We start from the raw sequence: 13,808 nt of genomic DNA on the forward strand, positions 1-13,808 counted from the left end.
AAACCTAAGGCTCTTCCATGGAATGAGAAGGTGTAAAACAGTGTGAGGAAGGAGACAGAAAATGATGAAGCTCTAAAACTTATGTTTGAGTCAATGACTTTTTGATACAGATGAGGTTTCCTTCCTGAAGGAGGAAATGACTCCCAAGATCACAGAATACATTAGAGAAAAGTCAGAAATGGAATTTAGGGACTTCCTTTAGTACAGTGGCTAAAACTCTGTGCCCCCAATGAAGAGGCCTGGTGTTTGATCCCTGGTTAGGGAACTAGACCCCACACACATGCCACATGCACATGAGTGCACATGCCACAACTAAAGATCTGGTACAGCCAAATTAAAAAAATAAATAAATAAATGGAATTTATGTTACCTCCTGGAAGGCACCTAACTCAGGTCAGCTAGAAGATGTCCCCTGACAACATGGCCTCTAGTATTCTTTATCCAGATAAAGTGAAAAAGAAAGCCTAAGAATCAGTTCTTAGCCAACAGTGATACTTTGGCTTACTCAAACAAGCACATCTATTATAAACTCAGCAGATTTGCTCAGTTTATGAATAAGATGTTTTTAACTCTCTCCAAAAATTGGCAGTTCTTGAGAACTGCAAATTGGTAAGAGTTAAATCTGGGTTTCTCAACCCTGGTATTATTAACATTTTGGACCTGATAATTTGATTTGAGGAACTGTCCTGTGTGGAGAAGGCAATGGCACCCCACTCCAGTATTCTTGCCTGAAAAATCCCATGGACAGAGGAGCCTGGTAGGCTGCGGTCCATGGGGTCGCTAAGGGTCAGACACGACTGAGCGACTTTACTTTCAAGTTTCACTTTCACGCATTGGAGAAGGAAATGGCAACCCACTCCAGTGTTCTTGCCTGGAGAATCACAGGGACAGGGGAGCCTGGAGGGCTGCCTTCTATGGGGTCGCACAGAGTTGGACACGACTGAAGTGACTTAGCAGCAGCAGCAACCTGTGCATTGTGAGACATTTAGCAGCATCTGAGCCTCTATCCTCTACATGACAATAGCTTCTCATTTCATTTGTGACAACCCATAATGCCTGCACACATTGCCATATAGCCCCTGAGGAGGCAAAACAGCACCTAGTTGAAAATTAGTGAGATGATTTGTGTGTGTGTGTATGTGTGTGCACACTCAGTCGTGTCTAACTCTTTGCAACCCCATGGACTGCAGCCCAGCAGGCTCCTCTGTCCATGGGATTTCCCAGGCAAGAATACTGGAGTGGGTTGCCAGGGGGATCTTCCTTCTCCAGGGGGATCATCCCAACTCAGGGATCAAGCTGGGTCTCTTGTGTCTCTTGCCCTGCCATGCAGATTCTTTACCACTAGCGCCACCTGGAAAGAAGCCCAGACATGAATCATATGTAAGTACTTATTTTTGATATGGCTTATGCTCATTAGTTTAAGTTCAGAAATACCTTTACTCATTTTGAGATCTTATATTTTTTCTCATCTATTTTTAAATGACTTGATTTTTTCTATATATGACTGTAATTTTTTTCATATATAATTGTCTAAATGCAAACTCACAATTTTGGTATAAACGTAAAATGTTTATTTCTTTCAATTATTGCTTTCAACTATCTTTGTTGATCACTCCTTTCATGAAGAAGAAAGAGTTACTAAATAAAGCTTAAAACTATTCCACAGGTTTTTGATCATTTTTGAAAAATTATGTCTTTATTTTTTAGAGGACATTTAGGTTAACAGCAAATTGAAGGGGAGGTATAGAGATGGTCTGTATAACACCTGCCTCTAAAGTCATAGTCTCCATCATCATCAACAATTCCCCACCAGAGTGGTATATTTGGTTCAAGTGAAAAGCCTACACTGATACATCATAGTAACCCAAAATTTATAGAAAGCATTAGGGTTTACTCTTGATGTTGTGTAGTCTATGGACTTGGACAAAGGTATAACAGCATTTATTCATCATTATGGTATCATATAAAATATTTTCACTGCCTTGATATTACTCTATGCCCCATCTGTTCATCCCTCCCTCTCCCCAATCCTTTGCAATCATTGATCTTTTCATGATCTCAGTAAGTTTTCTTTTTCCAGAACATCATGTAGTTGGAATCATACTACAATAATGTACATAACCTGGTCAGATTGGCTTCTTTCACTTAGTAATATGCATTTAAGTTTCCTACGGACCTTTTCATGGCTTGATAGCTCATTTACTGTTAGTGCTGACAAATATCCCATCGTCTGGATGCTCGAGAGCTTCTTTTGTCATTCACCTACTGAAGTACACCTTGGTTGCTTCCAAGTTTTGGTGATTATGAATAAAGCTGCTATAAACATTCATGTGGAGGCTTTTGTGTGGACATGTTTTTAATTTACTGAGGTAAATACCCAGAAACATAATTGCTGGATCCATCAAATGGTAAGAGTGTGTTTATTTTTCTAAGAAACGGTCAAACTCTCATCCAAACTGTACCATTTTGCATTATCACCAGCTAAGAATGAGACTTCTTTTTGCTCTACATCCACACCAGCCTTTTTTGTCAGAGTTCTGGAATTTAGCCATTTTAATGTGTGCAGCAATGCCTCATTATTGTTTTAATTTGCATTTCCCTAATGATATAAAAAATGGCTCCTTACTTGAAAAAAAAAAAGAACTTTCACTTCTCCACAGTTGCCCTAATTTATGTCTCAATAAGATGGAATGTAAGTCCTTGTATGTGTCTCTTAATTAAAACAAATTAAGCCATTCCCTTGTCATCATGAGCTTCTTAATTATTAAGTCCTATTTGTTCTCGAACCATAGTTGGCAGTCTAACCTGATAACTAATTTTTGTATTGTTGGTCCTTATTGCCTTTCCAGCAAGTCTGTAATGCACATTTTGACCAATTCTCCATGACTCTCAAATCAGAGCTTAAGAGCACAAGATTGATCCATTTTCTAAGAACCACAGAAATTTGAGAATGACCCTACATCTCTCTTTTAGGCTGTCTCACCAGGCGTCTTTCTTTAACATCTTTCTCTGATCCTCAGAAACATTAGGCAATCTGTCAATGAATTGCCAAATTTTATATGGAAGATAATTGCAGTCTTTTATTTGGCAATGAAGAGACATTGTATACATTATTGACATAAAAAGTGAGTTTCTTTCCTTTTTCTCTCCCCTCATTTTTGGTAGGGCATTTTGATGCTTTCAATATATACATGTTAATACAAATGACCTTCCTGGTTGGCAGCTGTAAAGAAAAAAAAAAAATCTGCCTGCAATGCAAGAGAAGTGGCTGGTCACAGGTTTGATCCCTGGGATGGGAAGATCCCCTGAGAAGGAAATAAGTGGCAACACACTCCAGTGTTCTTGCCTGGGGAATCCAATGGACAGAGGAGCCTGGTGGGCTACAGTCCATGGGGTCACAAAAGAGTCAGACACAACTTAGCAACTAAACAACAACAACAACAGTGCTGTATTACATATCAGTGGCTCTCTAAATGGGCTTACCTCGTAGCTCAGCCGGTAAAGAATCTGCCTGCAATGCAGGAGACCTGGGTTTGATTCCTGGGTCAGGAAGATCCCCTGGAGAAGGAAATGGCAATCCACTCCAGTATTCTTGCCTGGAGAATCTCATGGACCAAGGAGTCTGGCAAGCTACAGTACATGGAGTCACAGAGTCGGACATGACTTAATGACTAAACCACCAGCTCTCTAAATGGTAAACAGTACTTGAGTTACATTGCTCCTAAATATTTTAAAAGTCAAGTAATTTCTTTCATTACCTCTGTGATGACCATGTTTCAGATAATACTCTCAGTTCTCACACAGTCATGTCCGACTCTTTGTGACCCCATGGACTGCAGCACGCCAGGCTTCACTGTCCATCAACAACTCCTGGAGTTTACTCAAACTCATGTCCGTTGAGTCGATGATGTCATCTAACCATCTCATCCTCTGTCATCCCCTTCTCCTCCACCTTCAATCTTTCCCAGCATCAGGGTCTTTTCAGATGAGTCAGTTCTTCACATTAGGTAGCCAAAGTATTAGAGTTTCAGCTTCAGCATCAGTCCTTCCAATGAATATTCAGGACTAATTTCCTTTAGCATGGACTGGTTGCATCTCCTTTCTCTCCAATATTCTAATTGATTACTTTTATAATCCGCCTTTTCTAATATTTTGTGTTTCATGAGGATATTTGAACCTCTAGCACCAAACACAATTCCTGGAACATAATATGTCACCAGTTATTGAACAAGTGAATACATGAATAAATGATTGATATAGTCTGTATATATATGTGTGTTATTTGTCTTAAGTTTTGTTTCTATTTCTGATTTTCAAAATAGTACTATAGGGATTTTATTTATGTATTTTTTTTAACATTCGTTTGGGCTTCTCCGGTGGCTTAGCAGTAAAGAATCTGCCTGCAGGAAGGGCTGACAGGTCCTTGGGACAGGAAAAAAAAAAAGAGAATCTGCCTGCAATGCAAGAGATACAGTAGAACGCAGGTTCGATCCCTGGGTTGGGACCATACCCTAGAAGCAAGCAAGGCAACCCACTCCAGTATTCTTGCCAGAATAATCCCATGGACAGAGGAGCCTGGTGGGCTACAGTCTATGGGGTTGCAAAGAGTTGCACATGTGTGACTTAGAATGCAAGCAAGCACTGTTCTTTTAGTGGTTTATTCCCTCATGAGACTCTATTTTAAAATAAATGACACCTTTTTTTTCTTGCTGTTTATTTTCTAAGTGATATCACTTCTCATGTTATAGAAGTGAATCAAAATAGCAACACAAAGGCCGATGAAAGGTGGAAGTAAGAATAGATTTCCTCTTCTTGGGCTCTAAAATCATTGCGGATGGTCACTGCAGCCATGAAATCAGAAGATGTTTGCTTCTTGGCAGGAAAACTATGACAAACCTAGACAGTGTGTTGAAAAACAGAGACATTACTCTGCCAACAAAGGTCTATGTAGTCAAGGGTATAGTCTTCCAAGTGAACACGTAGGGTTGTGAGAGCTGAACTATAAAGAAAGCACAGCACCAAAGAATTGATGCCTTCAAACTGTGGTATGGGAAAGTGGACAGCAAAGAGATCAAAGAAGTCAATTTTAACGGAAATCAACCCTGAATACTCGTTGGAAGGACTGATGCTTAAATTCCTGTATTTTGGTCCTCTGAGGCAAACAGCTGACTCACTGGAAAAGTCCTTGATGCTGGGAAAGATTGAGGGAAGGAGAAGAGGGCATCAGAGGATGAGATGGCAGGATGGCATTACTGATGCAATGGACATGAACTTGGGCAAACTTCAGGAGATGATGAGGGACAGAAAGGCCTGGTGTGCTGCAGTCCATGGGGTCATAAAGAGTTGGACAGGACTGCACAACTGAACAACCACAACAGCAAGCCATACCCACAGCGAAAGACAAAATTTTAAACAAAGGGAATCTCGAAGGCAAACGCCTGTGTGGTGGTGGGAAGGTGCCTGGTGTATTTGAAGGACAATAACAAGGCCAGAGAGGTTGGAGTTGAAAGAGGGAAAAGGAAATGAGAAATAGGAGAGTCGAGTTCCAAGAGTTAACACAGGTTCAAATGGAATGTGTCTTCTAGGCCACGGGAGGGACACTGAAGGCAACCTTTCATTCTGAGAAAGATGGAGTCATTAGAGAATTTACCACAGAGGACTGAAAGATACCCTCTTATATAAATCTTTGATTACATATTGAATTAATTCTTAGAGGAAGTCTTATCATGGTATGATCATTTCTAAGACTTTTAACATATAACAGTAAATTAATTTCCAGTATTTGTTAAAGTTACCAAAAAATGCAAAGTTATAATGTCCATTGTGTTCCTCATTTTAATTGTGACATCTGTTGTTTTTAACCAGCAAGTAAAATGTTGCCTTTTGTTTTATAAGATTAAGAAGAACATTTTTCCTTTTTCTAGATGTTATCATTAGTGGACTCTTTTATTGTATGGAATTTGTATTGTGTTCTTACTCAAATATTAATCTGTCAAATTCTTCATGTTCATACTGAGAGTAAATCTATTTTTTCAAGGTAGATTATTTTTTAAATACTGTGATAAATCCATTTTTTAGTGTTCCATGTATTAATATATTTTTCATTTATACCCATAAATAATGTTTTATATTTTTGTTTAATACTTCATCAGGTATAGATATGCTTCATAAAATAAAGCATACAATATCCCATCATGTTTAATTATCACAGTTTATAGAGTATATAAATTAAAATTTTTAAATTAAAAATTTAAATATCTCACCTGTAAGTTTCCTTAGTTTGCTATATTTAGAAGACATTTCTTTGATAATTTTGCATTTTCTTCTATGGCTTTTATCTATTCATGTTTTGAAATCTTGTTTTGGTTCACTTTTAGTAAGTCTTTTCTCAAAAAAAGCTGTCATTCCATGAAATTTTCTAAAAACAAGTAGTTGTGCAAAGTATTTTCTCATACAAAGTTAGGCCATGATTTATATTTGTATTCCTTTTCTAGTCTAATTTTCCATATTTGTTTTCTTTCTCTCTTGAATTCCCTGTCATCTCCATTTTATAATTTTTTTTCAAAGAACCAGCTTTTTCTTTTCTTTTTCCTTTTTCAAATTCCTGCATTTTTTATTATGTTAATTGCATTTATTTTAGTTTTTTGTGATTGTTTTTATCTCTTTCCTAAATACGGAATTGAACTTAAAAAAAAAATTACAGATTATTTAAAAATGATAAAGCAATGAATTCTGTTAAGGCCATGGTCATGATGAAGCATTTTTTGAGTTCATGACTATAATTCTTACACTCTTTTTAAATAAGGAAGTAGAATATTGCCGTTATTGTGACTGCTTTGTTTGTATTTTGGTGGATTGGGTGTTGAGGGTGAAACTTTTAGTAGTAGAGTCCCAAACACTTTTTTTTTCTTCACTCAAAACCTTTGTATATTTTCATGGTTTCTTGTAAATAGGAGGAACACAATTTCAAGTAGATTTATAGATTTATAGACTTTGACATAAATTATTTGGAAAGATAGGAAATAAATACATGTTTATGTTATCATTACTTAAGAGCTGTCATACCAAAATTGTAGAGAAACAGGAGCTTTGCCTTGAAAATTAATGGATATATAGTTGAGATTGTTTTATTATCAGAATATATGTGTGTGTACATGAGTATAGATATATTTGTATGTATATGGATAGATCTCACAGAGATATGATCTTCTATCTGAAATCTTATGTCCTCAAAAATTGGTTGCTGTATCATCTCTATAGCAAAATCAATTGAGGGATGAATTTCATGCCTTAGCAGTTGTGAGTCCTTGAAAAGATTATTTAACTTCTCTAATTCATGGTTTACAGTTCACATGATTAATTGAGGAACTGCATTTCAAGGCCTAGCAGCTAGCAACTATAAACCAGCACCTGGTTTATAGTTTTTAACTCAATAAATATTGCGGATTAAAGTACCTGGGGATATAGCATCATCCCTAGAGTTGCCCCTCCTCTATCTCCCACCACCTAAACTCCAGTTTTCTTGTAGGACTGTTCTTGAATGAAATATGAGGTAGTTACATAGCTCAGTAAATATTCTCCACTCCAAGTATCCAAGAGCTCCTTTGTTCTACTTGTTAAGCTATTTCATTTCAGAATTATATCTTAGTACACATTTTGTATTAGATGAATAATTGGCTTATGTATTATAAACATGATTGTCCTAGTGATTCAATGCTATAAGGAGGAAAAGACTATGAAGTCAAATCCAATAGAGTAGAATTCAAAGGCCAACTTCATTAACTCTCTCAGGATATTTAATCTGATTTAAGTTTTTTATCCTTATTTTCAAAATAATGCAATCATAGTGCACAATAGGCTTGTTTGGGTTGAATGAGATCATGCAAGCAGAAGTGCCAGGCATGTATGACACCTAAGAAGAACTTTGGCCTGTCTTTCTTCTTTCATGTTGGTCATCTCTCTATTATAATCCACAATTTACTTTGGAAAAGGCTATATTTTTTAAGCGAATAACTCTACAGACAAGTGACAAGTACGGGGTTCAGATTCTTCTTGAGGAGCTGTACTTAATTTCTTAGATTTTAATATTAGAATATAAAAATTTGTGTATTATGACTACTAATTACTATAATGAATAAAACTATGTTTTAAAAGCATATATGTGTATTTCTTCTTTAACATTCATTCTGTGATTAATTATCATACAGTGGTGTAATGTTAAAATTGTTTAATTTTAAATGGGCTTTTAATTCTTGGATTAAAAGTTCAGCAAATGAGAAAGTACTTTTAAACTGTTACTGCTGAATAATTGCTATGCAAGGAGATCCAACCAGTCCATCCTTAAGGAGATCAGTCCTGGGTGTTCTTTGGAAGGACTGATGCTGAAGCTGAAACTCCAATACTTTGGCCACCTGATGCGAAGAGTTGACTCATTGGAAAAGACCCTGATGCTGGGAGGGATTGGGGGCAGGAGGAGAAGGGGACGACAGAGGATGAGATGGCTGGATGGCATCACCAACTCCATGGACATGAGTTTGAGTAACCTCCAGGAGTTGGTGATGGACAGGGAGGCCTGGTGTGCTGCGATTCATGGGGTCGCAAAGAGTCAGACACGACTGAGTGACTGAACTGAACTGAGCTGAAATGATTTAAATTATGTGAATGAGCTTGAGATTCTTTAACTTATTTCTCAGTTAAAGATGAGAAAAATTAAATTTCTACTTTTTGTATGGTGAACACAACCATGTATGGATAAGTGGTTATTTTTAATTAGCTAGGACAACATAGAACTTTTGAAACATACTCTTTATTGCTAGATCTTTCCCTTGATACAGATAACTTTAGTCATTTCTATCATTGACTTCAGTGCATATAGAGAGTTGGAAACTAACTCAGAGACAGATAGTCAGAGGAAGAGGCATGAAAGAGATGAGTGAGACTTAGAGAGTTGAAGGACACATATACAGAGAGAGAACATTTGGAAGAGTAAAAAGATTTCCCCCCACCATTCCATTAAGTGAGGTCTTGGAGTGACATTTGAAAAATGGTATTTGCTATTCCTTCATTCAACCTCATTCCTTTTTTGCTTTTTTTGCTGTCATTATGCAGCCATGCTAAACTTGGTTTCCTTGGGCCACTATTACAGTATAGAATTCCTGAAACTAAAAATATATTTCAAAAAGTGAGACATTCTAGGCAACATATAAAGTTGGATACTAGAGGCTTCCAAAACATTTCGTAATTGATATGTAAGATAAAGTAACTGGCACTACTTACTCAACATTACCTATGCTGTTCTAGTCAATCTCAAGAGTTGTTCCTAAAAATATCGTTACATTCATTTTAAATGTTAACTTCTGTTCCTCAATATCTTTCATTTCTTACATTGCAATGTTTGTGTTTTGTGGTTTCTCGTATATAGTCTTTTATCTCTTGTGTGTGTGTGTGTGTGTGTGTTTTGCTAGTGTTCACCCCAGAGAGTTTCATTTCTGTCTTATAATCTATTTCATCTCTCCTCTGATGTTTCATTCACTTTCTTTCCAGGGTACCTCTGAAATCTCACATATGGTTCAGCCATTTTCCACTTCCTAAAACAGTTAAAGCCTGATTAAATAAATATCTGCTTAAAAGAGCATAAAAATACTTTGATTAATTACATAAACACTCAGAAATGCATATAGTTCTTATAAACACTTTATGTACTGTATTAAGTTTAAAATTGGTGACACATGTTTAATGTCACATTTGAAGAAATTCAAAGCTTAGCGTAAAAAAAGATTAAGTACATAAATGTCAGAAGCACAGTTTTTATAATGGAGCAGAACCTGTCACCTGCTAACAACAGTATGTATAAATTATTGGGCAGGATTTGTTTGTGATTACTCATTGATTGCCCGTTATTTGGAAAAGTTTTATAAAGTGTATCACTAATTCACCTTGGAAAACCTAGCAAGCTCAAAATAAAAAGAAATGTCTTTATTTTGTTAAAGGCATTCATTGCTCCTTAAGAAACATCATGGTTAAACATGATATTTTGGAAATAGTCCTATTAAAATTATGCAGAAAGTAAATATACTCACCATTACCTATATTAATGAACTCCCTGGAGAGTGCAAAATTTTGTATGACAATTGGAGGAGATAAAATTATCATTTATTTTCAGTAAATAGAATTTAATTTATTATAAAATTCAAGAATATCTATTAATTATTAACAGCAATACAATGACAGTAAACATGCTGAGGACAAATGAGGGCATAGAGTGTTTCTATGCATCATTAATAGCCATAAAAAATGAGAATAAGTTATTACACATAATAGCAAGAGCTACCATGAAATACATGAGTAAATATAAAATAATTGAGTACAAGAATATTACAAAGAAATTTTAAATTTTATTAACCCATTTTTTAAGAAAAAGTAAACCAGATTAATGTTCCTGAATGACAAGACCCAACATCATAAAAATGTCATATAACACTAAGTTAATTTGTAAAATCAATGCAAATTTTAATTGAAATCCTTCTAGGGTTTATTGGAAATTTGACATGTTTATCTCAAAATCCATATGTAATCATAAAGAGTTGAAAATATCTAAGATATATTTTAAGAAGAACAAAGTTGGGTAACTGGGTCTTTCATATATCAAAATTATTTTTAAAGTATGTTAATTAAGGCCACATGATATAAAGGCAGTAACAGACAAATGGGTTACTAGAACAGAACAGAAAATTTGTAGAGTCACACACACAGGTGAGCGTGCACACACACACACACACACACACACACACACACACACACACAAATTTATAAGGCAGAGGTTGCATTTCAACCAAATGAGGAACAGATATATTGCTCACTAAATAGTGAAAGGAACATTGATTTTCTTTGCATAAAGCAGATTGTTGTGTCATACCATGGACAAAAGTAAATTCCGCATATATTAAAAACATACATATTAAAATGAAACTATCAAACTTTTAGATATAATTTTTAGTATTACATGTAGGAGAATAGCTTTATGATAATTAGAATGAATTATTCCATAGAAACTAAGAACAACTCATAAAAATAAGACTGATAAATATAATAAATAACTTCTGCTAAAAAGACAATATACACAAATTTTAAAGACCATCCATAGGCTTTGAGATGATATTTGCAATGTATATTAGACAAAGATTTAGTATCCAGAAAACATTATATCATCCTACTTATTATTATCTATTGAAGGTAAGCACCACCCCTACACACATACACACAGACAAACACACACAACATGGGTAAATCATATAAATAGATAGTCCACATAATAATAGAAGTGAACAAATAAAAAATTGTGTGAACATACAAACCTCACTAATAATTATAGAAAAGTGAGTAAAAAACAATGAAATACTGTCTCACCCATCAGAATTTAAAAAATTAGAGCCTGATGATATCAATGTAGGAGAAAGTATGAGGAAAATATCTCATCAACTCTAATAATTTATAGATGCATAGATTCTATATCCCAGTAATTCTACTCTTTAGTTTAATTACTAAGTGAAAGAAACATAACTACCTGTTTTAGTTTCCTACAGATGCTGTAACAAATCACCACACATTGAGTGGCTTAAAACAACAGGAATATTTTTTTTTCATAGTTATGGAGGACCAGGAGTCTGAACTCAAGGGTTTGGCAAGATTGGTACTTTTGTGGAGACTTTGAGAATGAATTTGTCTCGTCTCTCTTCCAGCTAGTGATGGGGTGGACAGTCCTTGGAGGTCTTTGGGTTGCACATCACTCCAATGTTTGCATTGTCTTTCTTATGGTGCATGCATGCATGCTAAGTCTTTTGTAGGTGTGTGTGTGAATTTCCCTCTTCTAAGGACAAAGTCATTGAATTAAGACTCACCCTAATTCAGTATGGCCTCACCTTAGTATGATTACATCTGCCAAAGCCCTGTTTCCAAACAAAGTCACATTCTGAGGTTCTGGGTGAACAATTGGAAGACTCTAACCAATCTAGTACACTTTTTTTTTTTTTATTATTGCTCATTTGCTAAGTGGTGTCTGACTCTGCAGCCCCATGAACTGCAGCATGCCAGACTTCTCTGTTCTCCACTATCTTCCGGAGTTAGTCCAAATTCATGTACATTGAGTTGGTGATTCTGTCTAACCATCTCATCCTCTGCCACCTTCTTCTCCATTTTTGCCTTCAGTCTTTCCCAGCACCAGTGTCTTTTCCAATGAGTTGGTTCTTTGCATCAGGGAGCCAAAGTATTGGAGCTTCTGTTTCAGCATCAGTCCTTCCAAAGAATAGTCAGGGTTGACTTCCTTTAGTATTGCCTGGTTTGATCTCCTTGCTGTCCAAGGAGCTCTCAAGAATCTTCCCCAGCACCAAAATTCGAAAGCATCCATTTTTTGATGCTCACTGCAGAAGCAGAAATGTATGACAAGAAATTTCATCATAGCACTCTTTGCCATTGGGAATAATTTTAAACAGCAAAGTATCTACTAGACTAATTACCCATGAATAATTGTATAGATACACAATGAAGGTTATACAACTTTAAAACAAATGACTTAGACTTATGAATAACAAAGTTGGGAAATTTTAATAACAACCTCGTGGTGGTGATGGTGTAGTGGCTAAGTCATGTCCCAATTGTGATCCCAAGGCTATAAGCCACTAGATTCCTCTGTCCATGAGATTTCCCAGGCAAGAATACTAGAGTGCGCTGCCATTTCCTTCTCCTAAGCAATAGCATATCATTGAGTGGGAAAAAAGAAAGTTATAAGATATCTTATGGCGTGATACCTAATATATAGGTATGATACATATATAAAACAAAATACATAGTTTTTTTTATACATATAAAATATAATCTACAAATATAGAGAGTTACCTGTACATCAATTTTAGGGTAGTGGTCATCTCTAAAGAGGGAAGGTGAAGAATAAGATCAGAATTAAATAAATGCTTAAAATATATGTAACAGCTTATTATTTAAAGGTGGAGGAATTTGGAACAGATATGGCAAAATATGGCCAAAAAAAAAAAATTCTGATACAGCTAAGTGGCGAGTTTAGAAGAAAATTCTCAACTTCTATACCATTAGTATATGAGGCAATAATCTTTTGTTGGGAAACAGTCCTGTGCATTGTAGGATATTGAGATATTTAGAAGGCTCTCTGGTCTCTATCCCCTAGATGCCAGAAGCAAACCTCCCAACCCTGCTCCAGCTGTGATAACCAAAATGATGCCAAATATTTTGAATTAAGAAAAAAAAACTTTGGTTGCAATATACTGGTACAGAATACTTATTATATCCTTCTATTTATGATTTCTACTTGTTCAAAATACCTTATGATATACCGTAAAAAATAAAATCAGTTCAGTTCAGTTCAATTGCTCAGTCATGTTCGACTCTTTGCAATCCCATGGACTGCAGCATGCTAGGCTTCCCCGTCCATCACCAACACCCATAGCTTGCTCAAACTCATGTCCATCGAGTTGGTGATGCCACCCAACTATATCATCCTCTGTAATCTCCTTCTCCTCCTGCCTTCAATCTTTCCCAGCATCAAGGTCTTTTCTAATGGGCCATTTCTTCACATCAGGTGGATAAAATGTGGGAGTTTCAGCTTCAGCATCAGACCTTCTAATGAATATTCAAGATTGATTTCCTTGGAATGGACTGACTGGCTCTCCTTGCAGTCCAAGGGACTCTCAAGAGTCTTCTTTAACACCACAATTCAAAAGCAGTTCTTCAGCACTCAGCTTTCCTTATGGTCCAGCACTCATATCCATACATGACTACTG

Source organism: Dama dama, chromosome 17 (genome assembly GCF_033118175.1).
Source record: "Dama dama isolate Ldn47 chromosome 17, ASM3311817v1, whole genome shotgun sequence".
Taxonomy (NCBI): Eukaryota; Metazoa; Chordata; class Mammalia; order Artiodactyla; family Cervidae; genus Dama; species Dama dama.